This window comes from Physella acuta, unplaced genomic scaffold, assembly GCF_028476545.2.
Source record: "Physella acuta isolate Inbredline_101_S28 unplaced genomic scaffold, ASM2847654v3 ptg000745l, whole genome shotgun sequence".
In the NCBI taxonomy this organism is placed as follows: Eukaryota; Metazoa; Mollusca; class Gastropoda; family Physidae; genus Physella; species Physella acuta.
This window is the reverse complement of record NW_026732263.1, coordinates 1,279-24,933: the sequence shown is the minus strand read 5'-3', so window position 1 is coordinate 24,933 and position 23,655 is coordinate 1,279. Positions and strand designations below refer to the sequence as shown.

Below are 23,655 nucleotides of genomic sequence, written 5' to 3'. Positions count from 1 at the left end.
TTCAAATTACCAACACAATGAAGCAAGTCAACATGAAGGATGGGATCAACAAAGTGCTTCAAGTTGCCAGGTAAGAGGCTAAAACTCAAACTTGTTGCCAAATTAATTTAGCCAATTGCTAAAGAGGGTGTAGTAAGTTGAAGCAATATTTTTAACTAAACTATGTCACGTGGTGTAATGAGAGTGCACTAAGGCGTGCAGTGTCAATACTTAACACTTGCAGGGGGTGGGGAGGGTGGGGAATGTCTTAACGACGATTTCACGGAGTTGTGATTTTTAAAAAGTTACAATATGGGATGGTAAAACGATGAATAACGTGGTTTGAAAGTGTAGGTTGGAGAATTATGGGATGGGGGAGTATGGTGTAGTTTGACACTGTAAATAATTGTTTAAAACCGTATTTTAAATTCGTGGATAGAACTATTCGTTCATGATCTTTTTTTAGCTGCCCGAAAGTTATTTCTGTTTAATTGTAAATTGAGAGCTTCCTAGCTAGACACAACTAATTAGGTGGCTTACAGATCATGTAACAAGATAAAGGACGTGACTCACACAATTGCTAACCAACCCAACTCAATGATCGACCACTGCGACACACGAACCAACACGACACACAGACCAACAGGGACCGACACGACACACGTACCAACACGACACACGGACCAACACGACACACGGACCAACAAGGACCGACACGACACACGGACCAACACAACGCACGGACCAACCCGACACACGGACCAACAAGGACCGACACGACACACGGACCAACACGACACACTGACCACCCCAACACACTGAGTGACCACTGCGACACACGGACCAACACAACACACAGACCAACACGACACACGGACCAACACAACACACAGACCAACACGACACACGGACCAACACAACGCACGGACCAACCCGACACACGGACCAACAAGGACCGACACGACACACGGACCAACACGACACACTGACCACCCCAACACACTGAGTGACCACTGCGACACACGGACCAACACAACACACAGACCAACACGACACACGGACCAACACGACACACGGACCAACACGACACACGGACCAACCCGACACACGGACCAGCACGACACACTGACCAACACGACACACGAACCAACACGATACACGGACCAACACGACACACTGACCAACACGACACACATACCAACAGGAGACACGGACCAACACGACACATGGACAACACGACACACGGACCAACACGACACACGGACCAACAAGGACCGACACGACACACGGACCAACACGACACACTGACCACCCCAACACACTGAGTGACCACTGCGACACACGGACCAACACAACACACAGACCAACACGACACACGGACCAACACGACACACGGACCAACACGACACACGGACCAACCCGACACACGGACCAGCACGACACACTGACCAACACGACACACGAACCAACACGATACACGGACCAACACGACACACTGACCAACACGACACACATACCAACAGGAGACACGGACCAACACGACACATGGACAACACGACACACGGACCAACACGACACACTGACCAACACGACACACTGAAGCCTAACAAAAACAACTAATCATTTGTCAATATTTTTTGTGGTTGACGGTAAAAAAAAATCTATGACATTAAACAAATCTAAATATATTACAAACTAAACCCCAACACCATTAAAATTGACTAAAATCGATCATTTAAAAATAGAATCGATACTCATAGAAATCGAAGGTTGACATGTCAAGCGTTTAATGACAACGCGTGATTGATTTTTCGAGTAAATGTAGGCCAAGTTTTGAGAAACGTTTGAGCTTTAACCTCAAGTAGTGTAAACAGGGGTCATGGGGGTCAGAGAAGAGAGAGTCAGTAGTCAGAGGGGTCGGGGTTTGCAAGCCTAAAAAATTGGGTTCATATGGGATCAGACATGAGTCAAGACAGGGATCGATGTTTATAAGCCAAAATGGTCGAGATGTCTACATCACGAATTGATTAACTCAGACCTTACCAATGGGGTTCAGTGGGGGGGGGGGGGGTAGGGGGTGAATGATATAAATAACACTGCCGTAGTGGGTAGTTATGCAAGCGGTACTGTCGGTATTATATTTACCGTTTGGTGCCATGACCCCCTCCCCTCCACACACACACACACGTAACCACTCCAAAATACACATCTGACGTTATGGGAGCTTCCATTAAAATCTTCTGCTTTGCAAAATGACGAACTAATGTTAAGCCTCTTCCTCCGGCTGTCTCTACATAAAACTTGAATCACGTGGTTCTATTGCAAATAATCGATTTATAATTGCGTCACACGGTACAAGTGCCAATAATCAATTTACAAATTGTAATTTTAAAAAACCATAGAGCCGGGCTTACCTTAATTATGTAAGAAATTGATTAAAATCTTTAAGTGAAATATATACGGCTAAACACTGAAAACACTTCTAAAAAAACACTTCACCAAACACCGATACTAGCTAAACACTGACACTGTAACTATACACTGACACTAGCTAAACACTGACACTTTATCTAAACACTGACACTTCAGCTAAACACTGACACTTCAGCTAAACACCAAAAGTCAGCCCAACACAGAAAGACTGACACCAACCTAAATAAGATATCCTGACAGTATGTCTTAGAGCGGTGACGACCTGAGGTGTGCGTGTATGTGTAGCCACATATGAATCATAGTCGAGACATTCAAATCGTGTACGTCCTTATGTACTGTAGCGATCCTACCGAGTGGGAACTAGGCTAAAGTGCATCGCCAAGGGGAAATTACTTTCTTCATGTACCCACAACTCCGTATACTATTTGTGTATTTGTAAAACTTGAAAATGGCAGGCCAGTTGGAATTTTCTTTCAGCCGGCTAAAAATATAAGGAGCGCCGGAGCGTGTTCCTAATATGGAAGTTTTGTGCTAGTTATTAATACGGCTGGGCAGGTGAAAAAAATTAGTTGATATGTGACGGCAATGTGGGGGAGGGGGCGGTGGGAATATTTTAACCTAATTTTCTCCAGGTAGTCAAGCAGAATTAAAACATGACGTAATGTCAGTTTGTCTTAAATATATAAAAGTATCAAATGATCTATAATGTAACAAGATTTGCCAAAAAACCCACAAACAAACAAACAGACGTTGCAAACTAACTATAAGCTTGTAAAATTGAGTGTAATATATAATGGTCTATAATGTAAAACAGTATGTAATGTCAAATGGTCTATAATGTCAAACGGTAGGTAGTATCAATCAAATAATCTATAATGTTACAAGATTTGCCACAAACCCACAAACAAACAGACGTTGCGAACTAAATATAAGCTTGTAAAATGGAGTGTAGTATATAATGGTCTATAATGTCAAATGTCCTACAATGAAAAAGTAATATAGAACAGCCCACTAATCCCGCAGTCTTAAGTAAACGTTGAGCCAGTAGTCGGGATCATGGTAATCTCTTACACTCTCATAACATACATCCACCAGTACTGTATTTTAGTGAATACTGGACGCATATCTTAGAGTCGCCTCAACATATGTTTGCACATATTTTAGTGAATACTGGACGCATGTCTTAGTGTCGTCTCAACATATGTGTGCACATATTTAGTGTCTCAACAGCATCATAAATTGTGTACCGATTTTTTGCATCACGACAAAATAATTTACTACTGAATGTCGTGAGTTTACTAGATAATTTTATACACATTTTAGTTTAGACACAAGATAATTTTATACACATTTTAGTTTACACACAAGATAATTTTGTACAGATTTTAGTTTGGACACAAGATAATTTTGTACAGATTTTAGTTTAGACACAAGATAGTTTTGTACACATTTTAGTTTAGACACAAGATAATTGTGTACGGATTTGAGCGCCGCCACAATAGCACTTAGTAAATGAAAACTGCGTGACGAGTAATGCCCCCTGGACCAAACCAACATGGCGTCACTGAAGTGGTCAATTAGATCGATCCCAATTGACTTGATTACGTGCCGTGGCACAAGGGACTTAACTGCTGTATAATCACGCTGGATGAATGAAACCAAAATTCCCGCCACACCGAGCAAGCAGACGGACGCTTGTGTAGGGATGTAGGGGTGTTTGCCAGACGATAAGCAGACGTAGATCGATATTGTAGATAATATGTGGCGTGACTTGAGGCTGGTCCAAGCAACAAACGGCGTCAGCATTTTGTATGTTGTCTGAAGTCTGTATGTTGTGTGTATGTGGTCCGCATTTAGTATGCCCTATGTTGTTAGAATTTGGTCTGTATGTTGCCTGTATGTTGTCTGTATGTTGCCTGTATGTTGTCTGTATGTTGTCAGCATTCTGCCTACATGTTGTCTGTATGTTGTCTGTATGTTGTCAGCATTCTGCCTACATGTTGTCTGTATGTTGTCTGTATGTTGTCAGCATTCTGCCTACATGTTGTCTGTATGTTGTCTGTATGTTGTCAGCATTCTGCCTACATGTTGTCTGTATGTTGTCTGTATGTTGTCAGCATTCTGCCTACATGTTGTCTGTATGTTGTCTGTATGTTGTCAGCATTCTGCCTTCATGTTGTCTGTATGTTGTCTGTATGTTGTCAGCATTCTGCCTACATGTTGTCTGTATGTTGTCTGTATGTTGTCAGCATTCTGCCTACATGTTGTCTGTATGTTGTCTGTATGTTGTCAGCATTCTGCCTACATGTTGTCTGTATGTTGTCTGTATGTTGTCAGCATTCTGCCTACATGTTGTCTGTATGTTGTCTGTATGTTGTCAGCATTCTGCCTACATGTTGTCTGTATGTTGTCTGTATGTTGTCAGCATTCTGCCTACATGTTGTCTGTATGTTGTCTGTATGTTGTCAGCATTCTGCCTTCATGTTGTCTGTATGTTGTCTGTATGTTGTCAGCATTCTGCCTACATGTTGTCTGTATGTTGTCTGTATGTTGTCAGCATTCTGCCTACATGTTGTCTGTATGTTGTCTGTATGTTGTCAGCATTCTGCCTACATGTTGTCTGTATGTTGTCTGTATGTTGTCAGCATTCTGCCTACATGTTATCTGTATGTTGCCTGTATGTTGTCTGTATGTTAGTCAAGAAATTAACAGTGAATCAGCATATTATCTTCATGTTGTCTGCATGTTGTCTGTATGTATCATCACTGTAAACAGTTTATATGTCAATATGTGACACTCACATATGAGTCCCCACACGTCATTGGTCGACACAACTTCCTAAAAGGTACAGTAATCAATGAAGCGTGAACATTCAAAGAAAACAACGGACATTGTCTGACTTGTGATAGTTCCAAGAAATCATAAGACACTGGGTGACTTGTGACACGTCCAAGAAAACAACAGTCATTGTGTGCCTAATGACAGTTCCAAGAAATCATTAGACACTACATTATTTCTAAACATAACCACAGACAGCTACCGTAATATGCCAACGTGTTCACGTGTACCCTCGGCATGTGAACATCATACTTCAGCAGCAGAGTGTCAGAGGTAGGAAATATTCTAACACCAGCCAATGAAGCGTGACGATCTAACCAAGCATCGTGTCATGTGAAGTATACATAACAACAAATGGTTTCAATATTGACTAACGACACTGTCAGCGATTTTCAGACAGCCTTGACCTTGTCGCTTTAAGCACTCACCGGCTGCTTGTAACGTCTAAAGCACCGACCTCTAGTGGCATTGACCTATATCACATGGAGTGGTATTGACCTAGCTGACCTATAGTAGCACTGACCTGGAGAAACAATCTGACCTGAAATGGCTCTGACCTATCTGACCTGGAATGGCCCTGACCTATCTGACCTTTGAATGGCCCTGACCTATCTGACCTTTGAATGGCCCTGACCTATCTGACCTATAGTGACAATGACCTATCTGACCTGGAATGGCCCTGACCTATCTGACCTATAGTGACAATGACCTATCTGACCTGTAATGGCCCTGACCTATCTGACCTATAGTGGCACTGACCTATCTGACCTGAAATGACCCTGACCTATCTGACCTGAAATGACCCTGACCTGGAATGGCCCTGACCTATATGACCTGGCCACCTGGGTGGTGTATCATTGGTTCGAGCCCCCTCAGGCTGTACAGATAGGAATCTGTGGAGGCGCTAGGGGAGACAAATTGGCTGGGCAAGGTAAAGCTAATGCTGGCTAGTCGTGAGCATGTGGGGGGGGGGGGGGGGGCACGCTGGCGTTAAGGAGTTCGAATTATGAAGACAGGGAAGAAACGGTACCAATTAATAGAGTACGGTAGTGATAGTAATACGAAAACAAGTCAAACTAATATTGCAATTATTTTTTAGCTATTTGGGTTGTTCATAGTTAAAAAAAAAAATATATAAAGATATAGGAAAAACAAAATAAAGAAAAAAAATGGTTGCAATATTTACCGCTAGAGCATATCTATTTGGGAAAAAAACTGTTGAAGAACAGGGTAAAACCAAATATTTAGAAACGTTAGACTGCTGGTCCCCACACAATAAGAAACCGGATCCAGGAGTTCCTAGTGGCCGTTTACACTTTCTCGTCTTATCGTACGTACGCCGGGTAGCCAGTCCCAGTGAGTCATCACATGCGGCTATAAATAGCCGAGTGTGGCGTCACTTCCGTCACTGGGGATACTCGGCGTTGCCTCCTCTGCTATCTGAGATCTGATCTTGAGGTCAGCTCCCCATATGTGGAGGGGGGGGGGGAGGCTTCACGTACGTGGGGCGTAGACTAACTGTAGACTACAACTTCTAGTAGACGCAGCTAGCATGTACAAAAGTTGGGGTACAATGGAAAGAAACGGTGACTGACAACTGAATTACTTCCATTGAGGCACGACCAGGCGCAGTTCTACCCGAGGATTGAAGAAGAGCATTTCTCATCGAGAGTTGTACGAGATATTCGGAGATGGTGAAATATTGGTGTGAATAAGAATACGGTTTTTGTCAATGAGCGAATTCTCTAAATATTCTGGGTCATTACAGTGGTGGTAGGTACAACCTAACAATAGAAACAGGTACAACATCACGACATAAAATGTGTTATATATAGGCAGGCTATAACAAAACTTTCAAAAAATACACGACAGTACTACAGTGTTAATAGCTGTAAAACAGGACTAGGTAACGGTACTACAGGTAAAACAACGAAACCACAAGCACTGCAGAAGAAAATACAGGTAACACTACTACAGACATGTAAAACATCACGGTACTATAGACAGGTAAAACCACAAGCATTGTGTAAGAAAATAACACTACTACCGGTAAAATATAACGGTACTACATGTAGGGCAGCACATAACGGTACTGCAGGTAATACATAATCCACAACTAGACAGAAACCATTAAAGCTGGCTTTGCCTTTAATCCCCGATTAAATTCCTATGACACTTGTGTCGTTACACACATGATCTATTATCACAGGTAAAGCCCTACCTTATTGACAGGTAATTTGGTATCGCATCTGATTACGTAACACCGACTCGTCACGGTTGGTCACACACGTTGTTTTGTTCCTGCCTCGTGAAGCGTGACGGCGTGATTTACAAGTGACAAAAAATATCTTCAGGTAGTTGAAATCGATAGGGGTTATGTTGATCTTTAGTCACACGAACACTGGGCGAGGGTACAATTGTACACGGAACATGAGGGGCGCTGGTTTGTGGAACACCAACACAGGGGTCGTCACGACATGGGGTGTCACGATTACGTGCCACTGTCACGTGTGATATCGTGCGTGTGTTGTCACATTTAGGATAGAGCTGGGCCGTCTCAATGTTGGGGTCTAGAATTGGTGGGGTCCACAAGCAACAGGTCTCATGGTGATGTTGTAGAGATGTACACAGATCTCACCACCACGGTCTTTCGCATAATCACATCGTGTTTCGCATAATCACATCGTGTTTCGCATAATCACATCGTGTTTTGCACAATCATACCGCGTTTCGCATCATCACTCTTTGTTTCGCACAATCCCACTGTATTTTGCACTATCACATAATGTTTTGCACCATTACTCTGTTTCGCACAATATCACCGTGTTTCGCACTATTACACGGTGTTTCGCACCATCTCTTTTTGTTTCGCACAATATCACCGTGTTTCGCACCATCACACCGTGTTCCGATTCTGTTGAAAGCGATACTGGGATAGGTGGGCATACACGGGGGCGTTATATTTGATCAACCAATTAGGTTTTCATTACGGCATGTGTATTGGAGCCATCGAGTTGAATAAGATGTGTTAGTGAAAGATTTCCTGCCTAGCACGACTGACCCAGCCAGTTAAAAACATGCCTCAAGTGTAAGACGAATCAAAATAATTATGCAATAGGCACACAGGTAATATCAGCAGCACGGAATGTTGTATTCTCCTACACGCCTGACACACTACACACACAACCCCGACCCCAATGAAACCACGCCATAACATCGCCATAACATCGTAAGTAAAACTCGACTTACCACAGATAGGCATCAATGCCTGAAGTAAAATCCCACAGAGCGAAAATAAAATCCAGAGGGAAACAGTCAATTTTGTTTATGAAGGAACTTTCCAACAGCCACCCGTATCACGTGGTCATGGAGCTCTGAGCCGGTTAGTTGGTGGGACCACAACAACTTTCTACGTGAAGGGTTATCGCTTCACGTGTTATAGCTGTCCGGTAGGTATTTGGCACCGGTGCCAGATAACTTGTCTCAGGTAGATTGGTAGGTCGATGGGTTTGTGTGAGACTAACTACATATGTCAGTTGCAGATTAGGTCAGTTGCAGATTAGGTCAGTTGCAGATTAGGTCAGTTGCAGATTAGGTCAGTTGCAGATTAGGTCAGTTGCAGATTAGGTCAGTTGCAGGTGGGACTAGGTCAGTTGCAGGTGTGTAACGTTAACCTATCTATCAGCCAAATAGAAGGAGAACGTCCCCGGATTCTTTTTTCGGGGTCATATGCAAATACCTTACGGCCTAAGTGGATGAACACTTAACACAACGACCCACTAGGGCTCGAATTTAATGTCTAGGGAAGCTAGTGATACTATTGTAATTAACACTCATCCAATCTACATACGACCTTTTAATCAGCGAACACAGTTGTGGCAGAACACAAAGATGAACTAGATAAAATATTTAATGTATAAAATATCAAAAACCCAACTTACAAAATGCAGGAAAAAACACTATCACAGATTTCTACACTGTCTAAAGAACAGCCACAGGCCACACAACACTGCTGTAGCTTCAAGACTAACTTAGCGACAAGTAATATTAAACTAGAAGACTAAATCAACTGAAGAAAGCAAGGCACACACAGGTCTTAAGTACTCTCACGTTCAAATGGTCAGAGTCTATAGCCGGACAATATGGACGGCTGCCTGATCAAGGTAAAACTGCCTCGTAGACTGCCAGGTCAAGATAAACTGCCTCGTGTTGCGAGTGTGCAGTGCAATTAAAGACTTCTGTGACAGGGGAGGTTATCCTCAACTCATGTCGCCATTGGTTGGGATAATCATCTGATCAGAATCATTCAATCAGATTTTAATGGAAAATTTCTATGTCTCAAACACCTTAATAAGTCAGTGGAAAAACCCCAGGTGTTACACCATCATTCCATATAAGGAATTATACAATGTCAAAAAAATAAAAATGACTCGACCTAAGTAGGTCACATCCCCTCCCTTTTTGGAAGTGACAGATAGGTTCCACAAAAACATACATAGGGAACCAATCTGGCAATGAAATAACAAAAATGTTTTACAAATGTAGGCAATCAAAATCATAATACCAGATGAAAATATCCCTGAACATAAAAGGGAAGTAACTCCAACTTTTACAATTGGTGAAAGGGGAGTAACCCTTCAAAAAGTAATTATACATCAAAATCCCTCAAAAAAGGGTATTACAATATTTCCATGTGGATATTAAAAGTGGTAAACCCGCCAGGGTAAGACCTTTATTTCAATGACTAGCTACAATATCAATGGAGCCATATGAGACATATTATTATAAAAGATTACATATAATCAAAAACCACCTTTAATTAAGGTTCACCTGAAAATAAACAAAATATTCAACAAGATTGGAATTTTGAAAAATTCTAACTCACACCACTCATTTTCATATGAGTGACACTCAAACAAAACCAGTTTATGGTCCTAATGAACCACAAAGCGTGTCACATGATCAATGTGTGTAACAAGATTTTACATCCTTGACAAACAATCAGCCACAACATTATCACTACCCTTAATGTGTGAAATTTCCAGATTAAAATTTTGGAAATATAAGCACCATCTCAATATTCTTTGATTTGTCTGTCCTAACTTAGAGGTAAATTTCAGGGGATCATGGTCAGAAAACACTCTGACTGGATTGGTTGAAGAAGAGACATAGACTTCAAAATGTTGTAATGATAAACCCAAAGCTAAAGCTTCTTTTTCAATAGTAGAATAGTTCTTTTGGTTCTCATTTAACTTCCTGGAAAAAAAGGCAATGGGATGGTCAATTCCCATGTTGTCTTCTTGAAATAGGACTGAGCCAATGGCTAAGTTGCTAGCATCAATGGCAAGTTTAAAGGGCTTGCTAAAATTTGGTGCAGCCATAACAGGAGCATTTGATAGAAATGACTTAATGGTTAAAAAAGCTTCTTGACATTTATCTGACCATTCAAACTCAACACCCTTTTTCAATAATGCAGTAAGAGGTTCAGCAATAGCTGAAAAGTTTTGACAGAACCGCCTATAGTAACCAGCCATCCCAAGGAACTTTTTGATCTCTTTACAATTTTTGGGAGGTGGCAACTTTACAATAGCATCTACTTTAGCTTCAATGGGCCGAACTTGGTTCGTTCCCACTTGATAACCCAAATAGGTAATTGAAGCTTTACAGAAATCACTTTTATGTAAGTTTACAGTAAAATTAACTTCAGACAATTTTCTAAAAAGGTTAGTCAATTGAACAATATGTTCTTCAAAAGTATTAGAAAATACAACTATATCATCTATGTAGGCCTCACATTGGTCTATGTCAGCAATGACAGAGTTAATGACCCTCTGGAAAGTTTGACCAGCATTTCGCATACCAAAGGGCATACGTTTGTATCTATAAAAACCATTAGGGGTTACAAAAGCAGATATTTCTTTTGCACGGTCAGATAAGGGGATTTGCCAGTATCCTGAAAGTAAATCAATTTTGGAAATTATCTTAGCTTGACCAACTTTATCAATAACGTCCTCTATCCGAGGTAAGGGATAGGAATCAGCTTTGGTGAGCGCATTCACCTTCCTAAAGTCGGTCACAAACCTGAAAGATCCACCGTCTTTCGGGACTAGGAGACATGGGGAACTCCAGTTGCTGAAACTGGGCTCAATGATATCATTCTTGAGCATATAATCAATTTCATCTTTTATCAAAGCAGCTTTTTCCGGGTTAACTCTATAGGGGTGTTGTTTAATGGGTTTTGCGTCACCAACGTCTACATCATGAGGGGGAACCTTCGCTTCTTTGGGGACATCCCCAAAAATAGAGGGAAATGTCTCAAATAACTGAGACAATCTATGGCTTTCCTCTGTGGACAAATGCATAAGGTGGACATTCAAATTATCTAAAAAGGAAGAATTTACCAATTTTGGGGGTTTCAATTTATCATGTATCACATCATCAGAAACATTTGAACATACAGGTAAAGTAATTTTAGCTGTGGATTGAAAATTGTTACAATTATCATAATACTTTTTCAGTGAGTTAACATGATACACGGTCTGTTTCTTTCTTCTGTCGGGCGTATTGACAACATAGTTCAAATCACTTAATTTTGAATGCACAGTAAAGGGTCCACAATATCTCAAGGATAACGCATTGTTCAGATTAGGCACTAACACAAGAACTTTGTCGCCTGGATTGAATGTTCGTTTACAAGAACTCTTATCATACAGTCCTTTCATTCTCACTTGGGCCTTTCTTAAGTTCTTGTGAGCCATTTCGCACACGGCTTTCAGTCGAACGTGAAAATCGTCGAAGTTTTCCACAGGATGATCGCTGGTACCTGTCCACCGTTCATGTATCAGCTTCAGGGGGCCACGGACAGAATGTCCAAACACAAGTTGAAAAGGCGAGTAGCCTAAAGAGTCCTGGACACAGTCCCTCGCGGCGAAAATAATCCAAGGAACAGACTCATCCCATTGGGTGTTACTGTTAGCGAATGTCCTTAGCATGGTTTTGAGGGTTTGGTGGAACCTCTCAAGTACGCCTTGAGACTGAGGGTGGTAGGCTGAGCTGGTGATGTGGGTAACGCCTAGCTTGGCTAGCGCTTCCTGAAAATGGTGACTGGTGAAGTTGCTGCCTTGATCTGTTTGCACGATTCTAGGTAATCCAAAGGTAGTGAAGAACCGGGTCATGGCTCTGACTACAGTCTTTGCCTTAATGTTCCGTAAGGGAATCGCCTCGGGAAAACGGGTACTTGAACACATAAAGGTAAGTAGGTACTCGTTGCCCGCCTTGGTTTTAGGCAAGGGACCTACACAGTCCATGACGATTTTAGAAAAAGGTTCTTCTAATACAGGAATCGGACTCAAAGGGGCCTTAGGAATTGTCTGGTTTGGCTTTCCGGCCAACTGACAGTTCGTGCAACTTCTACAGTAACGCGACACATCTTTTCTCATTTTGGGCCAAAAGAACAGTTCTTTGATCTTCGCCGTCGTTTTAGTGACACCTGGGTGCGCTGACATTGGATGATCATGTGCCAGCTTAAGTATTTCATGCCGATAAGGTGGAGGGATCCACAGCTGGTTTTTACCCAACCATGGTTCGGCCGGTGAGGCAATCACTGGTATAGCGCGACGAAAGAAGAGGCCGTTCTCGGAGAAATATTCTCCATCGTCAGATGATAGAGATTTTTCGACCGTTGCTTTGAGTTCCGCGTCGACTTGCTGAGCTTTAATGATGTCTTCCTGAGATATCCTCAGGGGTAAGCCCAAGCTTGTGTTTTCTGGAAGCATAGACTCCAGTTTGGGAGTCGAATTTCTTGACGATGATGGTAGATGTGGTTCAGACGTTGTGTCAGCCAATTGTTTGGTCTGGCTTCTTGTCACCGCACATGCAGGATACAGTTCATAATCATTATCTGGAACTGTTGACAAAGGGTTTGAAACCGTACAGGGGTATACTTTGCTTCCCGCAAGGTCATTCCCTAGAAGTAGGTGTACTCCTGGGACTGGAATACTATCTATCACACCTAAAATGACTTCACCTTCGACGAGATGATGTTTCAGGGCAAACTTGTGTAGAGGGACGACAGTAGATTTCGTCCCTACTCCCTGGATAATGGAAATCCTTCCGGTGTTCGTCTCTGGTGAAATGTCCATTGAACTTTTCAAAAGGAGTGATTGTGACGCTCCGGTGTCTCTTAGGACGGTGATATTCCGCTGAGACAACGGATCACCTGGTTTGCTAATGATGGCTTCAGCAATAAAAGATGAAAAGTCAACTTTTCTCGATCTCTCGAGATCGGTAGACTCGGAAGAAACTGGATGGTGGCGAGAACAGTCAAAATGTGACTGCACATAATGTGTGGAGACTTGACTACCTTCTTGCGGACACTTAGGGTTAGAGTCCTTTAGAATTCTAGAGTTCATAGTTGAACTGGCTGCTTGAGGGGACAGAGCGTAGTGCGCGGAAGTACGCACCACCTCTCTGTTATTCTGAAGACGTTTGTAACAGTCCTTGACAAGATGCCCAGACCTTTTGCAGAACTGGCATACTGCTCGACGATTGAGAGTTGATCTTGGTTTCTCTCTGGACTGTGATGCCTTCAAATGTTGGCCAACAGGATGATTGCTGCCAAAAAGGGGAAGCACGGGGTTGAGGCGGTTTCCTGACACTGGTGGTTTCTTATGCACCAACATATATGTGTCAGCCGACTCAGCAGCCTTCTGGATGTCAGTTATCTTGTTATCCAGTATGTGTAGTCGTATCTCTTCAGGCAGGGACGATAGGAATTCTTCCCTTAGGATAAGTGACCTGAGTTTCTCAAACTCAGAAACTTCCTCAGAGTGTAGCCACCTTGAGAATATTTTCTCCTTTTCAAAGAGAAATTCCACATATGATTGTGTGGGTAACTTGCGGAGTGTTCGGAATTTTGTCCGATAGGCCTCGGGCGTCAGTGCGTAGGCCTTCAAAATGGCAGTCTTGACCAAACTATAGTTATTTTGAACGTCGTGAGAGAGTGCCTGGTATGTTTTTGCAGCTTTCCCAGTAAGGACAGAGCTCAATAAAGCAGTAATGGAATTTTCGGGCCATTCACATGTCTTCGCTAAACTCTCAAACGAGTTAAAGAAAACGACCAAATCTGTTTCATCAAATTTAGGAACTAATTTCCCAAATTTGGCAATCACTTGCCCTACCGACAACTTTTTTGGATCTACCGGAGAAGTGACATCACTAACTTGACCAAACTCTAATTCCAACCTCCTCTTGTCTAAAGCAATTTTAGCCTCTAACTCCTGTTCTTTTAAAGCCTTCTCTAAAGCAACTTTTTCTTTCTCTAAAGCAATTCTAGCTTCTAATTCTACCTTCTCTAGAGTTTTCTCCTCGCGGAGCAACACACCAGCCAACAAACTTTCATCAAATACTCCTTCATTAATGAAATGAACAACAATTTTATCTCTCAACACCTCTGATTTCTGCGTAACAGAATAATCCAATTTCAATTCCTTAACAACACTAACCAAAACTTTTCTACTCAACTTCTCGACCTCTTCAAAAGTAGGATTAGCCAAAAAAGACTCCATAACACTAACTTGAAAATCACAACAAGCCTAGATTCTTTAAATTAATACACAGCGTTGGGCCGTGTACTTGACCTCTAAATGTAGGACGTGACACGTCTGCTTATTTGACCTAGATACTCTAGCCTGAGCGCGCGTTGTAAGAACACTGCGCTACTGGATATAAAAACAACTAAATCCAACTAACCTTAGTATTCAACTGATATAACCGACAACTGGAACGACAGATTAAATCTCGGCGAGCTCCCACTTTGTAACGTTAACCTATCTATCAGCCAAATAGAAGGAGAACGTCCCCGGATTCTTTTTTCGGGGTCATATGCAAATACCTTACGGCCTAAGTGGATGAACACTTAACACAACGACCCACTAGGGCTCGAATTTAATGTCTAGGGAAGCTAGTGATACTATTGTAATTAACACTCATCCAATCTACATACGACCTTTTAATCAGCGAACACAGTTGTGGCAGAACACAAAGATGAACTAGATAAAATATTTAATGTATAAAATATCAAAAACCCAACTTACAAAATGCAGGAAAAAACACTATCACAGATTTCTACACTGTCTAAAGAACAGCCACAGGCCACACAACACTGCTGTAGCTTCAAGACTAACTTAGCGACAAGTAATATTAAACTAGAAGACTAAATCAACTGAAGAAAGCAAGGCACACACAGGTCTTAAGTACTCTCACGTTCAAATGGTCAGAGTCTATAGCCGGACAATATGGACGGCTGCCTGATCAAGGTAAAACTGCCTCGTAGACTGCCAGGTCAAGATAAACTGCCTCGTGTTGCGAGTGTGCAGTGCAATTAAAGACTTCTGTGACAGGGGAGGTTATCCTCAACTCATGTCGCCATTGGTTGGGATAATCATCTGATCAGAATCATTCAATCAGATTTTAATGGAAAATTTCTATGTCTCAAACACCTTAATAAGTCAGTGGAAAAACCCCAGGTGTTACACCATCATTCCATATAAGGAATTATACAATGTCAAAAAAATAAAAATGACTCGACCTAAGTAGGTCACAGGTGGGACTAGGTCAGTTGCAGGTGGGAATATGTCAGTTGCAGGTGGGATTAGATCAGTAGCAGGGAGGCTAGGTCAGTAGCGGGGGGGGGGGGGGGTGGGGGGGGGCTAGGTCAGTTGCAGATTAGGTTAGTTGCAGGTGGGACTGTGTCAGTAGCGGGGGGGGGGGGCTAGGTCAGTAGCAGGTAGGTCCAGGTGAGTGACAAATAGGACCAGGTTGACAAGATCAGGTGAGTGACATATGCAGCATTGTCATAGGCAGATACGTGTTAATCATGTGCACAATGGAGCATAGTTTTCACAGAGAGGTTGGGATGTGAGATAGAGAGATGCAAGTAGCATCTGAGGTATCCGTCACGAACCTCCCCCCCCCCCCCCCCCCCACACACACACACAACCAACCCGCTACACAACGCCAACAGAGAATTACAAAAACAAATCTTAAAATCTTCTCGTGTGATTTAGTGTTCAGCGATTTAACAGATGGTAATCAATGTCTCACACGCATTAACACCAATTTAATCAACGGGCGCGACAGTTCAATCAACACAATCGATGACACCAATGCTAATCTCGAACACAACACGCATTATTGTAAGTATTAACTCCGGCCTACTTCAACCTTAAGAAAATCCATCATTTCCACTTCCCTAATTCTATGCATGTGTGTGGAATAGTTTCAGTGTGCATTCTATCAGTAAAATTGTTAACGTTGATAACATTACTATAGCTACATATGAGGGCGGGGGGGGTGTTATCCTAGTTTACTTGAGTAAGAGTGTGGGGGGAGTTGATGTATAAACAATGATGGCGTGTTGTCAGAATGACTAGAGATGTATGACAAGCGCTGGCCCCAGCTGTCGCGACAGTTATTCAACACATCACAACGTCTGAATGCCGGCTAAAAATAGATTTCACTGCATTCCAGACCGGATCCGTTATTTCATAAATCACCCCCAACGATTATGACGTAATTAGAGCGAATCTTAAACACAGATAAGAATAAGTTTGTGAAAATAAGGGGGCGATACTCCTGGTGACTTGGCTAAGGGGAGGTAAGGAGAAATGTAAATGTTTAAACTGTTCTTTTATGTGTAGTGTGCTAGGTTACGGTGTTAGGTTGATATTCTATCATTGCTATCTAAGGCGATACCAGATAGAACATAATATAGTATGGGAATAGTTGAGGATATAAGCGGGAATTTAAAGTAGACATACAAAGGTACTAGGGTGGGATATTGAACACTTTTGACGTAATTTGTGAATGGGAGATGACGAGATATGTAATGATACAACCAGTATTAAGATACTATCAAACGATACAGTAAAAATCAACAGTCCTATAAAAGAATCTTCTATAAAAAGGGGTGTTAGGTTAGTGGTAGTTAACTAAATACACACATCGCTTGCTAATGGCAATGCTAACCATATCCCTATCTCTAAACCTAACCCCAAACCTAGTCCTACCATACGCCTACTAACCCTAATTTTTAACAATAAAACTAGTCAAGATTATAATACTACAAACAACCTAACACACCCATTTATGGAAGAGTCTATTATCAGATATCGGTATCCTCAACCATACAATGAACAATCGGATACAAATGAAAGAAATCTTACCAATCCGCGTGGACGGTTCCGTCAATCGACCTTGACCTCAGTGAACTCGTCTCACGACAACAACAACAGTTGTTTACAATATCCGCACGTGAAACTACACGGTCGCTCACTGATCGAGCCACAGCAGACGATCACACATCCGCTAACTGAAAAACTTAACCCAAGACACGGAGGAACAAGCCAATACCTCCAAGCATTGGCATCGATTAGAACGGAATAAAGAACATCCAGTGGTGATGGCGTTCATTATTTTACAAGCTCAGACCCAATCCGGAAATCGATGGGGCATTGTTTTGGGTCTTAACTGAAGCTGGGGCGGGGGGGGGGGGCTCTATCAAGGTGGAGTAGGGCTATATCAGGGTGGGGGAGGGTTGGATCAGGGCTGGGGAGGGTTGGATTAGGGTGTGGGAGGTTTGGATCAGGGTAGGGGAGGTTTGGATCAGGGTGGGGGAGGTTTGGATCAGGGTGGGGGAGGGCTGGATCAGGGTGGGGGAGGGTTGGATTTGGGTGTGGGAGGTTTGGATCAGGGTAGGGGAGGTTTGGATCAGGGTAGGGGAGGGTTGGATCAGGGTGGTGGAGGGTTGGATCAGGGTGGGATAGGGCTGGGGTAGGGGAGGGTTGGATCAGGGTAGGGGAGGGTTGGATCGGGGTGAGGGAGGGTTGGATTAGGGTGGGGGAGGGTTGGATTAGGGTGGGGGAGGGTTGGATTAGGGTGGGATAGGGCTGGGGTAGGGCTGGGGTAGGGGAGGGCTGGATCAGGGTGGGGGAGGGTTGGATTAGGGTGGGGTAGGGCTGGATCAGGGTGGAGTAGAGATGTGGCATAACTTGAGGAGGGCTGGATCTGGATGGACTTGGTTGGGGAACAGTTTGAGTATGGACTGTATCACTAAGCATCAGGGTGGTGTACAGACAAAGAGACCCCTCGCCTACATCAATGAACAACACAGTCAACACAGCAAGGTATTTACACGGTACACTATAGAATTGAATATAGTTAAAAATAGGAGATAATTTTAAGATGAAAGCACAAACGAGTTTTATTAAATCTGGGCCTATATGAAGAACCTGAAGAACCTCCCCCCCCCCTCCAATTATAGGGTGATGAAAATCAATGGAATGCCACTGGCGGCAAAAGAGCCGATATAAAACGGACCAATGAGCGTGGAGTGTAGAGCGGGTCAAAGGTGACGCTGTCCCGAGGGGTCATTCATCGGGGGAGGTCAACAAACAAGAAGTGGTCCTGAATAAACGCGAGGGACAAGTGGATCTACAGGAGGGTCTGGTCAGTTTTACTGGACAGCGACTTTACACCGGTCACGTGACACAGATTGGCACGTGCATCTGGGCACGTGTCACAATAAAGTACTCTCAAGGTCAAGTGTACTACGGTACTACAATCGAAAAATCGCGGGGGGGGGGGGGGGGGGTTGTGGTGGAGGCAGTAGCAGATGTCGTGTAAGGATGACCCAGGTGGTCAAGCCTGGCCAACTAACAAAGCAAGAAAAAAATATTCTATAATTAATTCAATTCTATCTTTTAGTGACACCAATGATCAGTTTTAGTTATCGGACAGATTTAAAACGCTTTTTATAATTGAACGTTATCATATGTTCAATTAAAATAGATGTTAAAAATAAAATCAATACGTTATACAGTTTTGTAAAGTGTACGAAAAGAAATCGATATTTAAGTACAGACAGGACATTTAAACAGACACGTTTTTAAGTCGATTTTTTAATATGGTGACTAATGTTCAAACATATGAAAACAGTTTGAGGTGTTTTAGTCTCTAGGTAGTAGGGGTAGGGGAGGTGGGCAGACTGATAGACGCTAGACGCGATGACTAATCCTGTTGTATCTGGGATTTACTGCTAAACCCCTCCCTCGACGAATAGAGGACATTATAAAGGCTACTGGCCATTTAACTTAAAAACCTTATGAAGGCTACCGGCCAACTCCCTTAACTTAAAGACCTTATGAAGGCTACCGGCCAACTCCCTCAACTAAAAGACCCTATGAAGGCTACCGCCCAACTCCCTTAACTTAAAGACCTTATAAGGCTACCGGTCAACTCCTCAAACAAGGACCTTATAAAAGCTACCGACCAACCCCCCCCCCCCCCACCAAGCAAACTTAAAGACCTTATAAAGGCTACCAGCCAACGTTAATACCTTATATAAGTACCTCTGTCTATGCTGGCATCCATCGTTTGGTACCGTACTGACTCCTCACATACACACTCGTGTACAGCTAGATATGTAACTAGTAAGGGTGGGTAGTGTCAGCAACACGTTATGGACGGGTGGGGGAGGTGTGATCTAATCAATAAAGGTTCATAGTTGGGATTGTATCCGCCATTCAATGTTTACCTAGCTTATCTCTAGCTGGACCATGCAGAGTCCTAGCACGGCCAACATTTCAAACTAACCAACTGTTGGTGGCTTTAAAAGGTACTGGCATGGTCAATTTATAGTGGGATTCACACGGCAATCTGGGGTTCTAACTTGACCAATAAGTAGAAGATTTTACATGGCCAACATCTAGAGGTCCTAACATATAGGAAGTAGTGAGGGAATGGGTTTAATGTGGTCATCACATATAACAGTACAGCGTGATGACGTGATCACAAACAAGAGTGTAGTGTTCTGACGTGATCACATACAAGAGTTGAGTGTGATGACGTGATCACATACAAGTGTGGAGTGAGATGACGTGATCACATACAACAGTGGAGTGTGATGACGTGATCACATACAAGATTGTGATGACGTGATCACATACAAGAGTGGAGTGTGATGACGTGATCACATACAAGAGTGGATTGTGATGACGTGACGTCAGAACCCACTAAACCAACAGATGCGATGAAGTAAACAGCTCGCAACGTCAGACAATCTAGCGCCCATCTCTACCCCTCTCTAAACACCCCCCCACACCCCCGTCTAACACGCATAAATATTTATTGGCACCCTGGAATAAAATCTGCGGGTTGTTTTTCTTTTACACCTTCAAACCTTCTTTACTTCTAATTTTAGCTTCATGTAATTTTACACCCAACTTTTGCAGCAGTTATAAAGTTTATAGATCTACCTCAAAGTTCAGAAGATTTAAAGAAATAAACTAAATGTTAAAATAAAACAAAAACATTGCAAATTATTTATTTTTTAAATATCAAAGTACAAAATTTGAATGTTTTTCGTTGCTCAGTGAATTTTCGCTGACTCGGTACTTTAAGTGGTGCATTCAGGGGAAACAATCCACACACTTTTGTTTTTACTACACGTCATGAACCATCGCGGGGCTATTTATAGAGCAAGGTACGAGCAAAAAAATCGCTGAACCAAATGAAAGCATAAGCCAAAAACAATCACCGGTGTTTTAAAATAAACGGATTATGTGTTAGGGCATCGGGTTTTACAACAATCATGGCGGGATTATTTAAGCTAGGGGACAATACTCTGTCATTGAGAGCTAGAGTTCGTTCCCTTGTTATGTTTATATAGACAGGTGAGATAGTGTGTGATGTTATAATATAATTATACGAGGTGAGATATTGTAGTGAGGTTTTAATAGGGCAACCTCTGGCACCAAATGTAGGAGAGTGAGGAAGGAGAGGGGAAGGAGAAGAACAGAGAGAGAGAGAGAGAGGGGGAGACAGAGAGTGGAAGAGACAGAGAGAACACGAGAACAAAGGTGAGGAGGAAATGGGTAAGTAGAAGAGGTAATTCTTAGATTCCACGGTGGTCTTTATTAACATCCACACACACACACATGCACCAACACAAAGGTGAGGTAAAGTGAGACGATGACGTCATCGTTATCAAGGACAGCGCCGTGGGTTGGGTGTGATCTCACAGGTAGTACCACATCTGGACACGATTTGTGGACTCAATGTGACGATCTCCCCCTGGGGGGAGGCGGTATTGGCAGGGGGGGGGGGATAATAAAGATAAGGTTGTGACTGAGGTACCCACATAAAGTATTGAACACGACAAAGCTACACAGACCACGAGAACATAACGAGTGCCGTAACCTTCATTGACTCACCCGTGTAGCGTGTGTAACCTTGTACAATGTCAGCTCCGTGTTGCAGGCAACAGTTTGTTTACCGTGTAGCTGCTACACAGCAACTGGCTAACACGGTAGGTAAAAAAAAAAGTTAACATTCTATTCCTGAAAACAGTCCCGCGCTGTTTCTCCCCTACATCTGGCAGAAGATAACAAGGAGCCTGAAGGACGGAGCAGACGATAGGGGCGGGAGAAAGATGATGCCAGGAGACCTAACAATTAGCAAATTTTAATTCGGTTTTTTTTTCTAAGGGGAAGTAAAGGGCGACCACCTACTAAATAATTTTTTTAATCTAACAGAAAGAAGACAATGGGAGAGAAGCCTAGAATTAAGTTCAGAAAATGATTATTTCAGGTGAATGAAGACTAATAGATTTTAAACAATGCAGGAGAAAAAAAAACGAATTTTCTTAGTAGACGAATATTTTTCAAGTACTCAAACGAATTTTAATCAACAATGACTGTATTCGTTATAAATAAAGTTTAAAAAAAAAAATAGCCTAGAACATATAACCATTTATTAAAATCTGTGTTATATTAATATTATATTTCAATGCAAATAATGTAAACAGCAGAGAGAGCCAATTGTTGGATTCTGGCAAGTTCTCATAGAATCAATGTATGAATCGATCTGGTCTGCTGTTGGTGGAGGGAGCCCTGTGTGGGAGGTGAGGCGCTATGTGAGGGATGTGAGGTGCAATGTGGTGGGATGTGAGGCGTTATGTGTGAGAAGTGAGGTGCTCTGTGTGGGACGTGAGGCGCCCATTGATGCGACGATAAGACATTAAATGGCCGATGGGGCGATAAGGCAAATATTAAATGGTGGCCCAATTTGAATGCGGGCTATTGCCCGAGTATTCATCAAAATTGTGACATCAAGAAGTAGGTTAAAAGCCCAGCTTCACATCACTTGGTTAAAACAGTTGTGTGCTGCGTTACTTGCGAGTGTAGATTTGTATATGGTAGTGTAGTTTTGTACGGTTAGGTTAAACAAGATTGGGTTAAGTTAGATTAGGTTATGTTAAGTAAAAAATAAAATAGATTAATTTAAACTAATTTAGGTTAGGACACAGTTTTTAGCCAGGTCGTTCCCGAATGACCGGAATCTTCTTGGCATTACTACTCCGCGCATGTTTAACAACCCCGCAGATATGTGGATTCGACTTCCGGTCTGGTTTAGAAGGATTGGGGGAATCCTTAAAAACAGACCTAATACTACTGGCGTGATGCTGATGTGACGTCACCATGTAACGTATATTTTTTTTAATTCAGTCGGTACAAATATACATAATACATTGAATCTACAGAATCATTCAGAGATTATCAGAGACAATCGTAGGTAAATTAAGTCCACGAACAGCGGATTATCTTACCTGGCGATAGTCCAAGAAATTCCACACAGACCTCCGGCCAAAAATGAGTCACGCCTGGACCGGGGGGGGGGGGGGGGAGTGTATCAAACTTACCCGGGCCCCACAGATCAATATGGGTGATCTACAAGCTACAGGCCCGCTAGAGGAGGGGCGAATAAGGGCGGACAACTTCTGGCGGTGCTAGTGGCCTAAACTAGCCTGTGTGGGGAGCTGGGGTGGGGTGGCCGGATGAGGTGGATAGGGGTGGGGGGAGAGGGTGGCAGGTGAGGCATTTTGTTTATAGTTGTAGGAATCTCTAAACTCAGTATGCGTGGGTGCAAGTCGTACGGTACAGCGGATTGGTAGTAAGCGATGTAACGCTGATTAAAAAATTATTGGGGCATGTGCTACCTACATAGGAACTCTAAAAAAATTATATTAGCAGGCTGTTGCATACATAAATCATGGCGGTTTAGTTGTCGAGTTCGCGGTGTATGTAACAATGCGTCATGTTAATAATGCATGCAGCACGAATGGTAAAACATAGAGTGATTTCCCTTGGGAGGGTTTTTACAAGCTATTGGTATGAAGAATACACGATAAGTTTGTTGGACTTAAATACTGTAGGATTTCACAAACTCTGCATGTTTCTGTAGGTCATCAAGTTGTGATGTTAGGTCTAGGACTATTGATACTATGAGAAACAGGAACATTGTAGGCTTTAATTACAGAATATAATATTGTATTTGGAGTGGTGACAG

The 23,655-nt window shown here is 42.6% G+C and overlaps 1 protein-coding gene across 1 annotated transcript in view; it reads right to left on the bottom strand.

Moving 5' to 3' along the window:
• Window positions 1-22,963, bottom strand: part of LOC131950219 (sorbin and SH3 domain-containing protein 1) — a 107,316-nt gene extending 84,353 nt beyond the window's left edge. The window contains exon 1 of the mRNA XM_059312289.1: window positions 22,916-22,963. The gene's annotated coding sequence lies outside the window, so the exon portion shown is untranslated. The remainder of the gene's footprint in view (window positions 1-22,915) is intronic.
• Between the last annotated feature and the right edge of the window lie 692 nt (window positions 22,964-23,655).